The 21,602-nt window shown below is 38.2% G+C and overlaps 1 protein-coding gene across 4 annotated transcripts in view; it reads left to right on the top strand.

Annotated features, from left to right (window-relative positions):
• The first annotated feature begins 581 nt into the window (after nt 1–581).
• LOC120777363 (octopamine receptor beta-3R) overlaps nt 582–21,602 on the top strand; it is a 72,330-nt gene continuing 51,309 nt past the window's right edge. For 3 of the 4 annotated variants that reach the window (XM_040108664.1, XM_040108654.1, XM_040108635.1), the window contains exons 1-2: nt 582–638; nt 2,668–3,293. The gene's annotated coding sequence lies outside the window, so the exon portion shown is untranslated. Of the gene's footprint in view, nt 643–2,667; nt 3,294–21,602 lie in introns of all 4 variants that reach the window. The other variant, XM_040108644.1, reaches the window with a different exon arrangement.

The raw sequence follows: 21,602 nt of genomic DNA, 5'->3' as shown, positions 1-21,602 counted from the left end.
AAAATTCAGAGGCATTACAAAAGTGATAATAAAAAGTTCTTGGACTACGATTTACAACTTGTGGTATTAAAATATTAGTTACATACCTTTTCACCTAAATTGATAAGGTGAATATGCCGTATACTGACTCGTTAATTCCTGAACAGTAATTCGCTGAAATTTCTCATAATTTTGTTCCACTAATTTCAACCTTGCGATTTCAAATCACCATTTTATTCGAAAATTCAAACTAACCGCCCTTCTATCGATAAATAATTGCGCTCTCGGCTCTCACGAAGGCAGTACTTGCGGCACGACCTGCGCCTAGAGCCCGACAGCCAATTCGCCGCGACAACACAGTCACACACACGAATAGCTTTCCGTTATTTTGTGAATGAGCATCTACGTCTGTGTGTGTAGCAAATACCAACAACCGCAAGGAGACAAACACAAACAAACAATGCTCGAGCAGCATTCAAATACGTTAGTAAAAATGTATGTATGTCTTATCCATATATCGGTATAACGGTACAATCGGCGGTATACATAACGAATGGACAACATTCCATCCTAACGGCGGCCAGGCGAATTCAGTCGTCAACAGGATATCGAAGTGAACGGTTCGCACGTCGCACGTCCAATGGTGGAATGTGGAAAGTGTGAGTGAGTGCCAGTGTTGAAGAGATTAAGTGTTGAAATGCTGACTGCAGCAACAACAAAAACACAGTGTATGTGGTTGAATGATCCATCTTGCGCTTGATATTCGATGTTACAGTGAACGGTTCTCGCTATTTAAAGTTACGCGTCGGCTAAAGTGAATTCTATTACCGTGTCTGTCTGTGTGTGTGTGTGTGTGTGTGTGACTCTGTCAATCAAAACTCTCGGAGGATATGTCGGAGCAGCACATTCAATGAAAGTAGAACGTACGTTTGTAGGCAAATGTATGTAGATCTTTCTAGGCATAAATGTTTATCTGAACAAACGCATAAGTATTTATGTCACGTATTAGCCGCCCCTTCCCCATGGTGATGCCATAGTAACGAAAATAATTGAAACATGTAAGGCAAACACAAAAACAGGCAACGCCAAGCGCCAGCAACCAACAGCAAAGTGAACGCCGTGCCTCCAAAATTGAATATTTATGCTCTCATATATATATGTGTGTGTGTGTGTGTGTGTGTGTGTTTGAATGTGTTTCCAACTGACAGTCCAAAGTGCGTGTGCCTGTGTATGTGTGAGCAATAATAATTATCCGCTAAATCCTTTACTCACATTGCTATGACTTCATAGGTAACAACAACAACAATAGCAAGTAATGCTTAAGTCTCTAAGTCAATAATAGCAACATTTATGGTATACAACCCATAAACCAAGCTGATTTGGCTTACGAAAGTTACGTTTGCCATACCAGCAGAGAAAGGCAAGCGAAGAGTGGGTAAATCCAGAAGAGCGAGATAAATAACAATTACTAAATTTCAAAGGCTAGAAAAGGCAGTCTCAGTATAAATAATTGAGTATATGTCCGTATATGTATGTGTATATATGACTGCATGCTCGAAGGCAACTGTGTTAAATAAAAGTAACGACGCATGGACGAGCCAAAAATAACAACAATCATAGTAATAAATTATGCATCCAAAGAAATGAAAATCCTATAATGGTTGCAGGAATGATAAAAAATGCAAAGCCTTACGAACCGGTATATTAAATCTGGGCCATAACAGCTGACATATCTGAGCATAGGCCGCAACGCTAGAAAACCCATCCTTAAGGGCAAAAACTGAAAACATATTTATATATGAAAATCAACGCGCCGCAGAGCCTACCGTGTCCTTTAATGGGGTAACCTCACAGCGGCAAACAACATACACAATACAAGCGAAATAACGGTATTTTACTACTACATAAGCAACTTAAAATGCGGTAGTGCACGCGAATGTCAGCAACAACAAGCACAATGAAGCAGAAACATGTGGCAAAATAGAAAGAACGGAGGAAGGCGATAAAACGACAGCGACAACGACAACGCCAACGATCGATTTTTTATACCCTTTCACGCTTTGCACGTTCCACTTTACGAGTGTGATTCCATACACGAGCACAACCAACGGCGCAAGGAAATTACAATTCACTCGCCTGCTCTTGCTAACAATGAAGCGAAATCGTTTCAAGTCGGTTATACAGAGATGATCAACTGCGGAAAGCAATATCTAAGAGTCCGTCCGATACAGCCACTTTTGAGCACCTCATTGCCATTTGAAACCTATTGCGATTTGAAACCTATTAAGAGTTGAATTCGTGTAATTATGGTGGCACAAGGCACACAAAACTGAAATTCTTTCTCCCATCAACGATTTTCATCTCTTTGATATGCGCCGGGTATAGAAAGCGCGTTCGCGCTGTGCTCCGAGCGTCCTTACTCGCTTTGTAGTTGTTTTCCGTTGGTCTTCTTGCAAGTGTGTCGGTCGCGTTTTTGCGCGCGCAGAGACATGAGTCGTTTTTCTATGCATACACCTATAGTTGTGTGGGCGTGTGTGAGTGTTGAAAAAAATGGGACTCCGAGGTCGTGCAAGCCTCATACACTCGCGAGCGGATGTGTGTGTGCGCCACTCTGTGATGCACAAGTTCAGTGTTAATAACAAATTTAATTGTTTTCGATTTTTCAACAAAAATAACAACAATGGGCAGGCTTTAGGTGCACAACGAGCTACGACTACAAAGAGTGAGGGAAAAGTGAACGACAAACAGACGCGTCACAACCGCAGACACTTTGTCAAGCGTAACGATTATTAAAGGCTTTCACAAAAACCGAACGAAAAGCCGATATTGAAAAACGTTTAAACAAAAAGTGAAAGCTCATCGTCACCACATTTACGTGGCGCAGCCAATTTTGCTGGCATTAACACGTTGGCGGCACAGCAGCCGGCGGAGGCGGTGAAGCTGGCGAAGCAGCAGCGTTGAAACCAAAAACGAAATTCGAAAGACTTTAAAGTTAATAAATATACACAAGCCATACACATTAGTATTCTCCAGAGTAGCCGCACGTGTGAATATGGGCGCTGACAATGTAGGGGAGGTGGTGGTTGTGGATGTTGTTCGCAGGTGAACAATAAATGTCAAGTACACACATACAAAGTGTGCGCTTGCTGCAAACAATGAAACAAAAGCACTTAACAAAGTGAAACATCTAAAGTGAACTAGAAGACAGGAGCAAGTGTGTGTGACAGGATGCAGAACTTAGCAGTGTAACGGTGAATAGGAGAAATCAACCTCTACAAAGACTGCGGCGAAGTTAGCGAGAAAATCCTCAGCAGGTGAGTTTTTTTGTGAATTTACTATAAAAAGTCTAAACTGGGATAACACCATCGAGTACCTGGCATTTGTTAATCGAACAACGATTTCACACCTTGCTTTGGGCGTATAGACAGAGACCTTTTATCTTTCTTATGCTTTTTAAATTGACTTATGCATACATCTAAACCAACCTCACCAAATCAACCAACAAAATAGAAAAGACACAAAAGACGGAAGTAACAGTAATTTTGTATCATTCTATAAAAAAAACTATGGATAATAATGGCAATCAAATGCTAAGCTACAAAACAAACTGAATGGAAACTTATCCAAATGTTACCGTGTTGACGTGTTCTTTTCATGCTGGCTTAAATGTGTAATATTGGTCTTTCTTTAACCTTCGATAACTTTCATAAGCCACCTTATTTTATGAAACCCGAATCGAAACAGGAGCAGACATCTTGCAAAAGCGAGCGCACAATTATTCATTATTATTTTGGTGTTAGATCACCAACTTTTACGGGAAACTCACTTCGAAGTGAGAAGAGGAATAAGGATTAAGACAACCAAGGCAAACATCCGTTCATGCATGTAGACACTCCCCAAAGTTGCTTACATACCAAAGCTCTCGAGGTTATAAGATGGCTGTGGTTGGTGTCAATGTCAAGCACATACTTAAATATTTTGTTAGCAAAACTTTACATTTAACATAAAAGTTGAAGTGTTACGCGCTCGTGAGGAATAGTTTACAAAGTTCGAGATTTTGCGGTTGCCTCGTTTACGACGACCGAGTAAGTTTCCAATTTCAAAGCACAATAAGCTGCTTATAAAGCAATAAAGAATGCATAGTTAAATTAATGTTTCAGTGCTCAGACTGTTTGGTACATCCAAGCGAATTTGTGGCTTGCCTTCGCCTCTGCATTCTTACACGCTTACGGCAAGTTTGGAATAAGATTTCGACTGGAGGTCATTTTTTTATTATCGTCCAACCCACCGCAAGTTACAACCGTAAATACTTGTAACGAACTTTTGCTTCCGTTTGCTTTCTCCCCTTCGCCTTTTTTCATCTCTCCCTTTCCAGGCCTGTCAATCCACCCAGCCCTGCTCCTCGAAGGCAACGCAAGTACAAATCTCTTGTCAAACAGATTTTCAATCTCATTCAATCACTACTCGAACTGACACTTTCGGCATTTCCCAATTTGGGCAAGTATTTTGGGAATTTCCTTTTTCGCTTCTTCCATTTTGCATAGTACCTTTCACGGGTATGCCACTTACACACTTTCAAGTTCATATAAGCACGTAATTAATTATTTATAATGTGTACAATACACTTGGATTTTGTGAACAGTGACTGCTGATTGGTAGGCTTAGGATCATTTCGAAACCAACTTAAATTTGATTTCGGCGAAGAGTATTTTGCGCACCAAACTTAACCTACGTAGTGGCACTCGTGTAGCTGTCAGCTGTTCGCTCTGCATGCCACAAGGTCGCTATGAATTCAGGCCCTATTATTCCTTCAGAAATTTTGAACCACAAAAAATCAACTTTCCACACCACCGCCAATACCAATTGTTCAACTAATCGGAGGTGAATGATTGTTGGCGGTAATACTGGACAAAGCAATCACGATTTGTCTGAGATAAGTATTTGCTTAGTACAAAATTTTATCTTTCTAGGACCACAAAGCGTTACCCGCCCGTTTTTATACAAGATATAAATATTATTAAAGTCTTCATTGAAAAGATAATGGATTTCCGCTTTTTAAACCTCATAATTCTGCGTTGAGAGCCAAAAGAATTATCTAGATATACCTTATGAGATCAATCGATGGAATGAGATCCTTACCCGAAATTCGGAACAGCGGGTTATGGGCTTATGTGGACCGAGCTTGGCCACCTTGAATCACCGTTTATATGAGTTTTTAAATAAACTCAGACGAAACTCTTTTTAATAAGCCTTTTCATTGAATAGACTCTTGGGCGCGCAGTTTCACGTTTCAAAGAAGCCTTAAGGGATCGCCTCAGTCTGACCCTACGAAAAATCATTGATTTTCGCGATTTTTTTTAAGATTGCATTCAACTAATCAGTCCGGTTTTTTATAAATAAATACATTCATGACGAATACAAAGTGATTTTTTATGTTTATTTATTGGGTATATAATAATTAAATAAATTATTGAAATAACAAGTAAAACAAGGAACTGTACGATGTCCACGATTGCCACCGCAATTTTGATCTATAACAAAAATTTCAAAAAGATTATTAATCTGTAAAAAAGTGGCTATCCCGCCAAAGAAGGTTTTTTGTTTATTTTTAAAATTTGACAAAATGGCGGCGGTTTGAACATAAAGTATCGAATTTCGCCTTTTTTAGACAGTTTTTCGTAGAAAAAAATAGGATGATATGAAAAAAAAGCTTCTATAGCGCGATACAGAATGAAGTTAAAAATGTTTTATTCGAATTGGAATTATATATCTTCAAAACTCTTCCTTTGAGAGTGGAAACCGTTTTGAAAAACACAATTCTGGAGTTGCTATGTTCCCCACTCTGTTCCCTTTCTACAATAAACACTGTAGCGACCGTAATAATATAAATTTCGATTTCAAAATTTGAAAACGATAACGACTTAAAAAAAAACAACTCCTTCAACTCACTTTCATCTGAATGGTGCGGTAAATAAACAAAACTATCGATTCGGGTGCGAAGAAAATCCACAAATCCATTACATTCACCTAAATTGACAGTTTGGTGCGATTTTTGGTCTGTTGAAATCGTCGGTCCGTACTTCTTTCGAAATGAAGCTGGTAACACCGTTGTTGTCAATGGAGAGTAGTATTAATCGATGGTAACCAACTTTTTATGGCCGCAATTGGAAGAAGTTGATCTTGACAACATCTAGTCCCAAAAATCCGGGGCTACGTGCCACAAAGCACAAGCAACAACCGATTTATTGCGAGAAAAGTTTTCAGATTAGATTATTTCAAGAAATTGTGACATTGAATGGCCTCCAAGAAGTGTGATTTAACACCATTAAACTACTTCTTGTGGGTTTATTTGAAGTCGTTGGTTTTTGGCAATAAATCAGACTCTCTTTAAGCGTTACAAGTCAAAATTGAACGTCTATTCATGACATACGACTTGATTTAGTGGAAAAAATACTCGAAAATATGACTCCTAAGATTCTTTCCTGCAAAAGGAGTCGTGGAGGTCATTTGAATGATATTGTATTCAGGGCTTAATTGTATCGATTGTACTTCACATTAAGCAAAAATCATTTGAAATTTCTCAACAATTAGTTAAGAGCTTTTTTTAACGAAATCATATCAACCTTATTGGAAAACAATGTATTATACGATATATGAAAATGTTATCCGAATTAAAAGGTAAAATCACTTAGATCACAATTTCTTAAATAATTGCATGCGTTCTACAATTAATGATTATTTTTACAAATAAATTAAAATTTAGAAAACACTTACTTTTATATCAGTATAATAACCAGACGGAAACATTCTTCATACCCCAAAACACTATTTTCTTTTGGAGGTCCATACAAAAAACTCTGAGCTAGAAAAACCACCAATGAAATGGAAATTTAACTTCAAGAGAAAAAATGGGTAAACCTTTAGTCTTAAAGCAAAAGCATAACAGGCCTCTAAAAAAAGTTTGAAAATAGCAGCAAATCTTACGCCCAAGGCGAACCTAAAAACCAATGATAATATATTTCTTTTACTTATATAAGTAAATAAACGTCCATGCACTTACATATATCCACATCTACACATTTTTGTAAGAGCCTAGGGCATTATAAATTCAAGCGCTTGCCCACTATTGGGCAATTGTGTATTTATCTAGAGGAAACTTTCAAGGACAACATGGCATCGTCAACGCGACCTACAAGTTGCATTCCGTAGGCAGCTCCGAGTTCAGCCACAAGGTGTTCGGGAGCGAAGAGCGCTGAAGCAAGATTAGCATATCTTAATACTTTCTGAATCAGAATACATTCGTTTGTGGTTTGGCGTTGCCATCAAGGTTACGCCACTTGATTATTTTCTTTGAACTTTCATTCTTTGCTTTGTTTCGACCTTTTCTCTTCGCTTTTTCAATTTCCAGCTTTCGCTGCACAAACAAGCGTTTGAAGCGCGAAAACTCGAAAATTAATGCAAATTTTGTGGCACACAACTGCAGCATTCATCCAACAATTTTGAGCGAAATTCCAGCAAAGCGCGCTTTTGTCGGAAAGCGTGAACTTGGGTTAAAGTGCGCGGCCAGTAATTCGTACCATGAATGGGATAAGTGGTCTGTTAAGCGTAATTAGAATTTTCGCTTGCAGCACCAACACAGCAGTTTTATATAGTATGTATATATAATTTTCCATTGTGCCTAGGTGGAATATAAGCGCCCAAAGTACCAGCAGTTTTGCCAGATTAAAATATATTTTAGTTTTTAACTTCCCAAGTCGTAAGCCCAAACGAGTACGAAATCAGTCCAGGTTAGTCACAGCTGACAAACCCTATTAATTAAAACAAAGGATCCGATTAATGGGAAGCAAGGAAATAAAAATCTTGAAGGAAGAACCTGATATAAAACTTTATCTTCTAAATTTCAGTATGGACCGAGAGCTATCCCATTTCAAGTGCAATTTCTTATTAGCTTGCTGAAAATCTTCCCATGTAAATGCAATATTTTGTATTTGAAAATATGTACATATATCTGGAATTTTTAGGATCAATAATTAATGTGATAACATTAAAAATTTTAAAATATATATTATTATGTCATAATTTTGTGACCTTTGAGAAAAAGTACTGTAATTCTAATAAGGCCCAATAAGGCCCTTTCAAAAGCAACCATTCATATTCTAAATAGTGGTAATTCTCACGAAGCTTATTTCCTTTGTGTAGTTGTAGTTGATATATGGAAAGCCGAAGTTATTTTATAAACCGTTGATGTGGGATCAACTTTATTGGAAAAGGTTCTAATCGCGATTTAATTCGAGTTCTTCACTTCTGCAGAATCATTTAGCAAAATACACCTATTCAAAAGGATATGCTTACCCAAAAATTCTATATATTTTCAGCGAATCGTAAAAACAAAATTATTTAATTTTACACTAAATTCGCCATATACATATGTATAGTATTTACTTTCTTTTTCATTTCTGCTCTCTCATTGGTGCTCACTCCTGTATTTTCAAGTGTTATTTAGTAAATGCTTTATTTTAACGACACTAGTCAGCCCCTTTATGGATCTTTCTCTGCAGGGGAAAATAAAAATTTAAAATGCTTAAGATTTAATTACTTTCACACGCCTGCTTACTTACAAATGAAAACAAAAAGCGCAATATATCAGGATAAACCACGTGTGTAATCTCATTCACATCACTCATACGACACGTCGACATTAAGGCGAGCATTCGTATTGTCAAGTCAGCTATCCGACCTTTAAGCTGACAGGCAAACTCTACAACAGTCATCAGCAAGGCTTCAGGCGGCAATTTATGAAAGGTTGCGACCATAATGCGCTTTGTTTTAATCCCTTTACTTTACTACTCTGGGCGAATTTTAATTGCACAGCAACACAAACCGATTTCGCATATGGAAGTTGGCAAACATGCGTGTGCACGCGTATGTTTTTCAAATATTCAAAGTAGAATTCATATGTATGAGAATTTTCATATCTTTACAGTTCCGAAGGATAAAGCATGTCCTTTCAGAGCAGCATTTTATTTTTCATAATCACGTCTAATGAAGACCATCATATGGGTTCAATTTAACACAAATTTTCCGGTTCGCCACCAACACGCCCAGTTTTGGTTTCCAGTACTTTGAGGCTTGGTATAGATGGGAGGAGCCAAGGTCTCGTTAGTCATTTAGCTTTAGGTGAGCTCGGAACTCTACTTTGCCAAAATTTACTGAATATACATACGTACATATAGTACATCTCAGCTTCATAGGTAACTCTATTCTTTTGAAAAACTCGCTTTCCTAAAAAAAGTCTCCTAACCATAATAATTGAATAACAAATGTTTTAAATTGAAGCCTCTAAAAAGGCATGACATCATAGTTTTCAGCCAAAAGCACTTTATTTTAATCTCACTAACTTCAAAAATGAAACTATTTTGCACTGAAAATATTTAAATTCATAGATTACGATACTTGTGGACGTGCAAAGGCTAGTTCATGGAATACGTGCGAACCTACAAAAAGGGATTAAGTACTTAGTCCAATTAAAAATCACTCACGCTTACACACTCACGAGCCTAACGCTCAACCGTGTTGAATAACGACAAAAATACCGGTGAATTCCGTCCGAAGGCCTTAGAAAAAGCCAAAGCAAATACGCAAACATACATATAGCCCAGACGTAAGCACACAAATGTAACAATCGTGAGCAATGGACAAACAAACAATCAAACATTCCGTCCATATAAAAAATTGGCCGAAAAAACCATAAGGAAGCTGGCACGAGCGCTTGAGCAAATATAAAAAATAAATGAAGCCAATAATTATACAAATACATGGATCGGAGCGAGCTGCTGACAGCCAAGAGCCTTCCTAGGTAGTGGTGGGTTTAGTTGGATTTCGGAGCGAATCAAACTGGGGTAGGCTCGCACTTTCAGTAATTATTCATATCCTTTTTAACGGACATCGCTTTCTGACAATTACGCCGGCAAATAAAAATAAAAAGTATATTAAATATTTCGTAGAAAATACTGGAAGTTATAGCATGGGAAGATTGTCCCTTTAGGTGCAGAAAGAGGCAAGTTAAAATGGCGGAACAATGAAGCGAATACTGAACATAAATCGAAAAAAGCGAATAGGGCTTATGGAAAGCGTATTTTAAAATTTACTAGAGCCTACATATTTATTTATTTATTTATAAAACGTGAAACAATAATACAATTACTTTTCCACGAAAAAAGGAGCACTGGCTGCCAGGACCTTCGGCTCGCTGATGTAAATATAAAATGTATAGTTATTGCTTAATTAAGTCTTAGGTGTAAAAGTTAATAAAATGTTCTGTAGCTAATAGAAAAGTATTAAGAACAACATAGAAACACCTCAAAAGTTGGTAGTCAGAAAACTGACAAAATTTAACACGAAAACTGTTGCATTCGTCAAATGGATTTTAAAAATATGGATTATCGGAATGGTTCTTCAATATATAATCTACTATTTCAATAAGTAACTTTCTGATATTCTTACGTTGACAGAAAAAAGCCAAAATTGTAAATGGTCTCATTGTACTCGACACACAAAGGTGAAATACAATAAGATCCTTGGAAAAGTAACCTTTAACTTGAAGGTAAATGTGTACAAAGATTTGATTATGCTTCAATTTTACACAGAAAAAATATTTCTAAGTCACTATCCTTAACTAATAAAGCGTGCTTTATGATTTGTATTCTTCTTTAATGCCAGCCAACATCACTCCTCAGGCATCCCATAAATCTCAAGAACTCAGCTTGTATTTCTTGCTTTCAATCTCCCTTTCGGCACTGTATTTAACTGACAACTTTTGGTTTCAAAATTTTTGCAATACTACTACTACTACTCTCCACGCGCACAAACGAGCCCTTTTGTCCAAAACTTTTAAACGTCTGCCAATACAATTAACCCGTTTTCCTTAAAACACCCTTTTACATTTGGCACTTCAAATATACCATACTCAACCTTGCTAAAACACTTTTTGCAAGTTCGTCTGTGTGCTTCGTTCTCAGGAAATTTACGAAGTTTTCTTTATTTTTGGTTTGCTTAATTTGATTTTTGACGATGGTCTGTTGCTGGACAAAGTTTTTATTGTTCCTATTAAATTTGCTTTTTCGGCGATTTCGATTTGACACATTGGCCATTGCCTTTTTCCCGCTTTCTTTGAGCCTCGGGCAATGCATATTAGGGTGTCTGTTATTTCCCGAGATTTTTTCCAAACGCCCGATTAAGTTTTGTTTCTCTTATTGATTTTTTTCATAAAAAACTTTCTTTTAGAAGGTAAACGCAGTAGAAGTTGTGCATCAAAAGCACTGAGCATTCACACAAGTGATTTATACATTCCATATTGCTGTTGTTGTTGTTGGTTTAGAGCCTCTTTTGTTGATAGGATAGCTTTGCATTACAATCTAATATTTTCGAAGTTGTATATATGTATGTAGGTTCCCCTGCCTAAAACAAGAGATCGAAAAATCCCACATCAATTCATGAGAAAGGAAAAACTATTTAGGCAATTAAAGTGAAAATAAAGAGCAGTAACGTAAGCAGATGATTTTTTAGGTGAAAACTGAAACTTGAGGAACCGTTTGCAGACAAACAATCAACTCGAGAAATAACGGACACCCTTACGTATAACTAAGCGAGTATTTCAATTTCAGCAGCTGAGCAGTTGGTTGAAAATTTTGCTAAGAGCACAATTTTTGTCACTTTGAATATTTTTAACAGTTCTCTCTCGCCTCGCATCCGCCACGCGTATGTTTGCGGGCGAGCCTTTCATAGTATTCAAGTAACCGCTCTCTTTGCCTTCACACACCGTTATCCTTTAAGTACTTCAGTTTCAAAAATATTGAAAAGTTGAAAAGTCTTCTACCCACAAATAAAATAGAAATTCTCTTGTCTTTGAAGCAAGCCAAAGACACAAAAGCAGCCGTACCATCCATTTAAGTAGCATATTCCTCATAATTTTTGCTCGAACTAATTATCATAAAAAATACCCCTTTGCACTTGCATATGCGGGGTTATGTATATAAATTTTCATTTGCAGTTTCTGTCTTCTTTCGTTGAAAAGCTAAATTCAATTACATGAGAAAATATCTCAAAGTAAAGTTGAATTTTACATACTAATTTTTGCGTAACTTCTCGCGCCCGCAGCCTGCTCAGCAGGCTTAAGGTGGTGGTAAGCCGCCCACTTAGGGAGTTGGCGCTTAGCCAAACTCAATTATTTGCATATTTATTTTATTTCTCTTTTGTGCTTATGCCTACATAAAACCTTAAAAAATTAAAAAATAAGCGACAGTCGCCAAGAGATAAAACCAAAAGAAGCATATCAAGCTAAAGCTGTAACCGACGCAATTCTGAGCTATTCGTAGGCTGCTTTCCTTAAGTACATTAACATACTGCTCTTCAGCCGTGCGAAGATGAAAGCTTGAAATTAAATTTTTCTTGAGTGTTTCTACAACTATTGTGGCACATTTAAAATGTTTCCAACGTTTTAACTTTTCGTAATCCGCTCGCCCTTCTGGCCCGAAAAGCTACTTGCTGTAAACAAGTTTAGTTGGTATTTGTGGTTGAGATTGACTGCCACCCAAACGACCGGGAGCAGCGCAGCCAGCCAGCCGTCAACTGCCTTACATGAACCTAAGTCATTCCGCACCTAGCTTTGCTCAATACAGTCGACCCTTATCCACCTTCATCTCTTCTATGCCACTCACCTCAGTATACTTAATTTGAACTTTTGATGGGTCAGTTTTTTGCCCCTCGTGACCACTCTTTTATCTCGCTCGAAAGTTTTCACTTTGTTGAGTAGACAAATTTAAATTGCTTTTCGTTTCGCTTGTGGTCAGCCCAGCTGTTCAAGCCGTGAATACGCCGCAAAGCCCGGGAGATTCTCGCCCTCGCACGCGCCAACCGAAGCAATATCTGGCGACGTCGCCAAAGTCTAACCGCAAAACATGTCCTCCCCGCCTTTCATCGCAGCATTTCACAAGCGCCATCCATTTGTTTTCGCCTCGAGTTCCCAATGTAAAAGCTGCTAACTGTTATTGTTTGCTTTTATTGTCGCGGTCGCAATTATTTTTGATTTTATCTAGTTATTGAACCTTAACTTACAAAATGATTACCCTAAAAAAGGATCATTGCACACAAATATCCGTGTGAAAGAAAAGCACTTAGGTACATTGGCCAAGAGGTCTAGAAAACATCAAAAGCGGCTTTAATGGAGTTAAAAGAGGAACGTTCTGCACACACCCCATACAATCTTATTTCAGAAGACGAAGCGAACCCAATTTCAACGATAGTGAAAATAAACACCCCCTCCCCCTCGCATTAAATAAATATTTTGCATATATTATGAAAGATTTTATATTTATACATAACAAATCTGCAAAATTTTTGAGATCGGGCAAATTGAATAAAATGCAAATTCCAGGTGAATACAACTCTAATTTTGCGCTAACCTGTGGACAAAAACTTTGGAATATACAGTGCGCCACGAGTAACGTGAACTTAATTTTGGCACAGGATATTTTCAATACGCAAATTGTTCACTTTATCAAGGCCGCATTAATACATATATATATGTGAATAAGTCCTGTCTTTTGGCACGATATTTGATGTTACACATCTATGTCGCAAATATTGTTAATTAATTTGTATGTGACCTTATAAGTGTTAATGTGCGACAGCGTTGACGCAATTCGGACATTTTTACCTTTCTTCTAGGACACTGCCAAAAATAGCCGAAGTTCGTTAGCTAAATTTAATGATAGCTAAGCATGCACGCTTGCCATTACACACACACTCACACACACACTCCCATTTCAGGTCATCGGTACCGCTACGCTCCCAGTACACACTCACTCAATGACTCGCCGCAAACGGTAAAAATGGCCGACACAAGGGATAACACGCAAATTACAGAAACAACAACAACTCAGCCGAATTCCGCACGAACATTAAGCTGAGATTTGTGCTGCTCAGCAACTGCTTATTTGAATGTGTGTTTGCAATGTCAAAATTTGATCGCGAAATTGCGTTTATTTCACTTCTGAATAATGTTAGCTACAACCTAATGGGCAGCATTATTCGACTATGTAAACTCATTATGCAATAATTTTGCGCACTTTTCATGCGTTATTGTTAATTTACGATAAAGTCAGTCATGAAAATCTAATAAAATAATATTGAACTCAAATCCTGACACACGCCAGCATAAGGACCCACGGGCATGTTACTACAACAACAACGACAACTGAAGGTCAAGCCCTGTTTACACAAAAATACTTCTCTGAGAAATGCAATTTCTCTAATTTCGATATCCCTTCCTGAGTAGGAACAGATAACGCCTAGATCAGCGATTTTTATCATTCGTCCCTTCCTGAGTCCTGACAATAAATGAAAAAAATTTGCGAGTCTGACGTCATTTTTCCGTAATCCCCGTGTTAGTGGTTGTGGGCCTCGCATTTCTAGTTTTTCCCAACTTTCACTTTTTTAAAAACCGCCATTCTCCGTAGCTCCGTTAATTTCATCTTTCCATTTCGTTTTAAATTTTCAATCCATTTCATATTTTCCATTCCATGACTTCTCGCTTCTGTCTGCTGCTGTTTAGTGGCTGCATTCAGTTTCGTCGGGAGGAGGATTACACAACGAGGCAATGCCAATGCCAGGCGCTGCCAGACAACCAAAGTGAAATCCAGCCAGTCAGCATTAATAAGCTTGTTCATTTCCACAAATTTGTTAAGTGTATGTGCGTATTTTGGTGTATGTGTGAGTGAGTGAGTGTGCGGCTGCCAATATAATTTGGCAGCGCAATCGTTGGCAACAGTGGCAGCTATGGCTGTGCTGGCTAACTGCCAACTTTTTGTTCTGCAGATGATGAATTTTTCGTACTCTCACAAACACATTCAACAAACATACATACATTTTGAATCATTCGCGTCTACATATGAGCAATTCCAGGGTACACAGCGGCATCGTGACACTGCCATTGTCAAGGGGCCGCCACTGCGCGCCAGCTGGCTGCGAAAGTAACCACGGAAAATATGGATTTATTCGCACCGCAGGCTCCGCAGCAATTCTAGTGTGTATACCCAACTATCACTCTCTCTATATATTTTTTTAGATCTGCACACATTTATTCAACAAAAACTAATCTGCAGCATAAACATATGTGGCTTTGCTCTCTTCCTTTTCACATTCATCTTCCATGTAGCCTCAACCTTGTACCGTTACCCCTTTTGAAACTCACCATCGGTCGGCCACGGATTTTCAATTTCCATGCATTTACGCCAGTTTTGAAAGCGTGTGTTTGTATGGGTGGAGCGGAGCCTTGAAAATATGTGGCTCCGTCTCATCCGCCGCCTTATCTGGCCGGGCAGCCACACGAGATGCCCCATTTGCATTGCCAACAGCTACAAGCACAACATCAAAATCTGAAGCCAAAGTCACAGCTAACGGTACATTTTCCCGCAGCCCTTTCCTGACAGCTCTTGGCTCCGACCACCTGTATTTCCGAAATTGCTGTCGTTTATGTTTTCAATTTTACTTTGGCTGTGCGGTGCTCTGCTGTGTGCAGCAAGCCAACCAAATGCGCCCAAATAATACTAAGTTGCCGAAATTGTTGCCACATGTAGCAATGGCGGTGGCTGCCTCCTCGCGTTCTTGCAGTCTCTTGTGTGCAGAGTCATTATAGTTCGCACACTCCCCTCTCATACCCCGCCGAAATCCTATTGGCTGCTCGAGCTTTTCTTTTCACTATTTTTGCTGAATTTGAACAATAATTTGCAGTCATTTGTGTGTACGTTTGGGAGGTTGGGTGGACGGGAGTCCACCGTCGCTCTTGGGTTCGATGTCATCTGGTTGGTGTGCATGTTTCAAGAGAAAACCACCGTTGTTTGGCATTCAAATGCAACTTCGTTAAGTGTACAACAAAGCAATTCTCGATACTAGCTGACCAACCGACCTCCAAACTGCCCACCGCCTACTGTCCCTCTTCCGCCCTCTCTTTAAACAAGTGAAATATGAGACCAACTTAAGACACACATGGCGTATGAGTAACTTAAGCCGAAAATTCCACACTGCTTCAATCCAGCTTAAGAGGAGTTTAATGAGCCACTTAGACACATACTAACTAAGACTAAGCTGCTGTAAACGTTTCCGTAATCAATGCAATATTTGCCAAGGCTAATACTAAATATATCTTAGTGCACATATTTACGACTGAGTTTTCCGAATTTAGCCATCCTTTTCAATTATTTGACTAACCTAACCTAATAAAAAAAATCTGAAAGAGGTACGAGGATGACAGTAATATGAGCAATTTTTAAAATTAAAGATTAATAATTGTTAAAAATTATTTTGAGATCTTAACTTTTTGCAATTTTATAAAAAGGCTTAGACCTCATTATCTCTGGCATATTTGTATGACTCTTTCGAACTTTTAAGAACTAATTAAACTGAAATGCTTTTGTTGTCACCTAATTAGGCGCATAAATCAGCTTGTCAGTAACTCACATTGCCAGTAATACTCGAGCAATGTCACATATCTACACACACACACTTACATTTTCAGCTGCCAGCCTTTTACATTCGGCTTTTTCGGCTTTTCTCTCATGTCATTTTGCACTAATTTTGAGTTTTTATCTCTTTCTTAATCTTCTACTAATTGTATACGAAAAATCAACCAATTTCCAATGGAGCACAGAGATTTTAATCTAAAATATTAAGAGGCACACTTACTCACAGATGTATCTACGTTTGGAAATTGGATATCGACCCTATTTAGCCAGTACAAGCTGGTTGTCTAACATGAAATATTACCAAATTTTTATATAATTGAAATAATTGAAGTATTTTAAAAGAAAGACGTTCATACATACAGACGTATACGTAAAACAAAATATTGTAAATTTTCTTTTTCAAACCCAGCAGTGACGAACGTTCACAAGTTTTATGTTTTCAACGTTAGGAATCTCCGAATATAACACCAAAGTCAAAAAAATCCATATGGAGTCGCAAATCCAAACTGACTCGGAAAAACGTGTCCTTTGCCAGGCGAATGCAAAAGAACTTGCTGAAACATATTATATAATAGGTTGTCAAAAAAGTCTTCCGGTATTTTCGCTAGTTGGCGCTGAAAGCGCTTAGTTCTAGTTTTATTCGTCACATTGGATCATGCTATACCTTTTTGGAAAGCCTATTTCAACGCGTGTTTGATTGATTGCCGTTTCTTTTAAGTCGTTGGTGAGTTATAGCGTCGCAAACATGGAGCAAAATAAAGAGAAAATACGGCATATTTTACAGTACTACTACGTTAAAGGCAAAAATGCATCCCAAGCCGCCAATAAAATTTGTGCAATTTATGGACCCGATACAGTTTCCATTTCCACCGCACAACGATGGTTTCAACGTTTTCGTTCTGGTGTAGAGGTGGTCGAAGATGCGCCTCGCTCCGGAAGGCCTGTCGTCGAAAATTGCGATAAAATCGCTGAATTGGTCGAAAGAGACCGGCATAGTAGCAGCCGTAGCATAGGTCAAAAGCTGGGCATGAGTCATCAAAAATTCATTTCAATTTCAATAAAAAAAAAAATTCAATAAAAATACCGCAAGACTTTTTTGACAACCCATTATAATATTACGACTCCCAAAACCCCTCGTACTTTATTCGCGCCAATATTAAAAGTGCAACGTTGGAGTATTTTCAGTTAAAACGCCAAAAAGTGTGCTTCACATTACTGGTATACAAGCGGTACATTTGCTTAGGAGCTCTTTATCCAAATATTACACAATCTCGTTCAAACTCTGAATATCAGCCGAAACTCAGCTTTCAAATGCCTCCGAATATCACGGGGTATTTTAAAGCCCTGAAAACTGATTTAAAATTATTTATTTATGCAGTAGTGTTTGCATTTGGCGCTCTAAGCGTGTTATTTGCTATGCTTATTTCATTCGTGTGTGTTTTCACCCATATCCTGCACTACCCGCTCATCCCACATCGACTTTGCTATCTACTTATGCGCTGTTCAATGCACTTACCCATCAGGAATTCTCGAACTACTCAGCATTGAAGAGCTCATGAGAATTCTCAATCACACCTTGGGACTATTTCGAATTTAATATAAAGAGTCAGTTGTAAAAATATAAAATACTACCCTAAATCTTTTTGCCGAACATGACCTCGATTTTAGAGTTAATATATGAATATTGGACGATGAAAATATAGCGATTGGAATGAACTACTTTGGTTATGTTATGATACCCAAATCATTCTAAGTATTAATCGATGTACTACTTATTTCTTGACTAGTGCCTGCTAAACTCATATGAAATACAAAGGTCAAGGCGAGATCAATTAGCAGTAAAATAAAAATTAGGTTTTTCCGTTATCATCAACATTCTCTTATCGTTAAACACCGATTTCTTTGACCATTCTTTAATAGTTCGAAGCTATTGAACAGCCTCATAAGAGCTTAGGTGATGTGAATGATAAAAGAGATTGTGCCAACGATTTCCTACTGGGAGTGCATGTGGATAATTTATGTGTATGGCGAGGTGCACTTTAAGTGAGTTTACTGCAGCGCGTCGGTTTTATACGCGTTAAGGATTGCTATAATAAATTGACTTTGAAACCACAAATACACACACACACACGCACACGCTACCAATTTCCATGCCAGCAAGGGGAGCATGCGTTCAATTCATGTATTTGCATTTGATTCAAATTTAAATTGAGTTCCCGCCGCTGCCAACCATAAAACCTTGTTGTTGCAGTCATTGGATGAGCCGCAAGGATGCCACCGAAATTTATATACATATTCACATGTGCATAAAGCATTTCATATACTTTTAAATAAACAAACGAATAGCTCGCATTCAGTGCAGTTGAAAATTAGTTTGAAGCGGAACTTCGGAAACCTGGCAACCTACTTGTGCACCCTGTTATTGGGATTGGAATGTACCAACACTAAAATAAATCAAGCATTGGCGACCGGTTAGTGAGCCAGGGCATCCGAGAAGGCTTGAAGTAGAATTTCTGACAAACCGCACAACACTTCACTTTTCAAATTCAATTCATAAGAAACATTAAATCGAAATAAATTTAATTAACTTAACAATATAATTCGCTGTCCTGTCTTTCGAATAACTTTGCCAATGTGAATATTTGTTTCGTTGCCCGAAGAATGAGGCAAATTGGGCCTTCAATTACTTTAATTGCTTGCTGATGTTATTCGTATGTCATTTATGGCTCGAGAATGAATAAACTAGAAAGTGGCGAATAATTTCAAACTTTACTTTCGATTGAAAATGTGAAATTCTTGGCATTTGTAACTGAAATGCTCGGAATATCAGCGCACACAGCGACTCTCATATATATTTATGGTATGTGTGTGTGTGTGAGTAATTAGGTAAAGTGCAATGGCACATTTGTAGTCATCAGACTCACTCAGAGGTGGAGAGGTGGTTTCTTACATGCAATTCAATTACAAGTCGCCTTCCAAGTGTGTATGCGTATGAGCTATTTGCTTTCGTATGTGTGATGTAGTTTCGTTCAAATGCGAATGTTTATTTGTGCCCTCCGAGGGAACTTTCGCACAAAATTGCAGCAACATTTCAGTCCGAATGTTTCACGTCGACCGTATTTGCAAGCTCATCAGCACATCTACACTGATATACATATGTATGTAAGCCTGGACACTGTGTCACATAAGCACTTGTGCTGAGGAATCGTAAGTTTGGCAAGCACCCAGCGGGTTGAGTCCTTCAATGCAAATCCAATTACAACAACAACAGTCAGCATAACCTGACTTTATTGAAGAAGCTCGCCACTTCAAAGAAGCGGGTCGGTTTACCGCACTTCAAAGGAGAACACAGTGGTTTAAGAGCAGTGGTGAGTTAGGAGATGTTCACTGATGATTTAACCAAACTCATCTTTTTGTGGTTTTTTATTGCAAGTGCTGCTGGACTTTTATATAATTTGATAATTTGTAGTCAGACAACAAATGTTTGTATATATAGAATGTACACATATATATATATATATATATTTATATGTCTACTTGAATAATTCCGTAATTAAATTTGTTCCATAAATTTGTCAAAAGGCTGACAACTGTTGCTCTTCCGCAGTACACACCGCAATCCACACCGCCACACCGGACGAAGAGTCTTCCAATCACAAATTTCCTGAAAAATTACACTTCCATGCAGTTGCTTACGCCTGACAAACACAGACGTTTGTATCTCTGCACGAACGTACAGGTATGATCGGATGACGGTATTATGTGAGTGTGAAAAGCCAATAACAGCAACACCTCTACTGGTCGAATTCTCTCTCAATCAACAATGATTTTATTTGATTTCTTGTCACTCAGAAATTTTTTGCTTTCCTTCTTCGACACACAACCATGCATATACATTTAGTCTCCATTTAAGACATACCGACAGACACAGGTACTTATGTGTATGTGTAATTGGTTTAGTAAATAATAGAATTTATTAGAGATTCGCCGATGTAGAAGCGACATGGCGAGGAAGTAGTGAAACTGTTTGCTGCCAAAGCTCGAATGTCGCTTATTTGTGGTCATTCCAAGTGCGTGCCTGTTTTTAAGATTTTTTTCTTTTACAAATTTCAACAGACCGAGTTTTAAATTTACTATCATTTATTAATATATTCGTATATTTCGACAAAAATATTGCGTAGAAGAGTTCAGCACCCCCGCCTCGAAACAAAGTTGGCGTGATTTTTTTCTTTTTTTTTAACATTTTATCATAGAAAGATACACGATCCAACAACGAGTCAAAATTGTTAGTAAAGAGTTCAACTTTAAGAGCGTTAAGTCCAATTTGTGATCGTCATAATCGTCCTGTCAGATCAACAATTGAGCGTCTAGTAGAAAAATTTTAATCAGGCGCAGTACAAAATGTTGCCGTGCCAGTGAGACAAAGAAGTGCGCTTAGTGTCGAGAATATTGCTGCCGTTAGCGCATCCCAAATCAGTCTCTCACCCGTCTTTGAGAACCTTTGTGACGCCGTTGTGGCGAATTTTGCGAAAAGATCTGGGCTTACATCCTTACAAGATCGAATTGACACAAGAACTCGTGAATTGGGATGAGCAACAACTTGAACATTATTCGGATTTTCATCGAAAAATCATGTTCAACGATGAGGCTCATTTCCAGCCGAATGGCTTTGTCAATAAGCAAAATATGCGTTATTCGTCAAGCAGCAATGCTGCAATGCACGTACTCCTTGAGTGATAACTGAATATTTTTGGCCCGAATTGGATCAAATAGACTTGAACATATTTGTATTTCCAACAGTATGGCGCCACAAGCCACACAGCGAATGTCACAATCGATTTATTGAAAACCAACTTTGATGAACGTGTTATCTCACGAAATGGTCCAGTCAATTGGCCGCCTCGGTCACACAATTTGACGCCGTTAAACTACTATTTCCTGCGGGGCTACGCCAAGTTTATGGTCTATGCCAACAAGCCGCCGACGATTGATGAACTTCGTACGAATATCGAACTTAAAATTGCAGCTGTATCGGCCGATTTAGGCTTGAAACCGCTGAAACCGTGGTGACCATGCAAAATAAAACGAGTTCCATACATAATG

The sequence above is a fragment of the Bactrocera tryoni genome, chromosome 1 (assembly GCF_016617805.1).
Source record: "Bactrocera tryoni isolate S06 chromosome 1, CSIRO_BtryS06_freeze2, whole genome shotgun sequence".
Lineage (NCBI taxonomy): Eukaryota > Metazoa > Arthropoda > Insecta > Diptera > Tephritidae > Bactrocera > Bactrocera tryoni.
The sequence above is the reverse complement of the archived record's forward strand: the minus strand, read 5'-3'. Positions and strand labels throughout refer to the sequence as shown.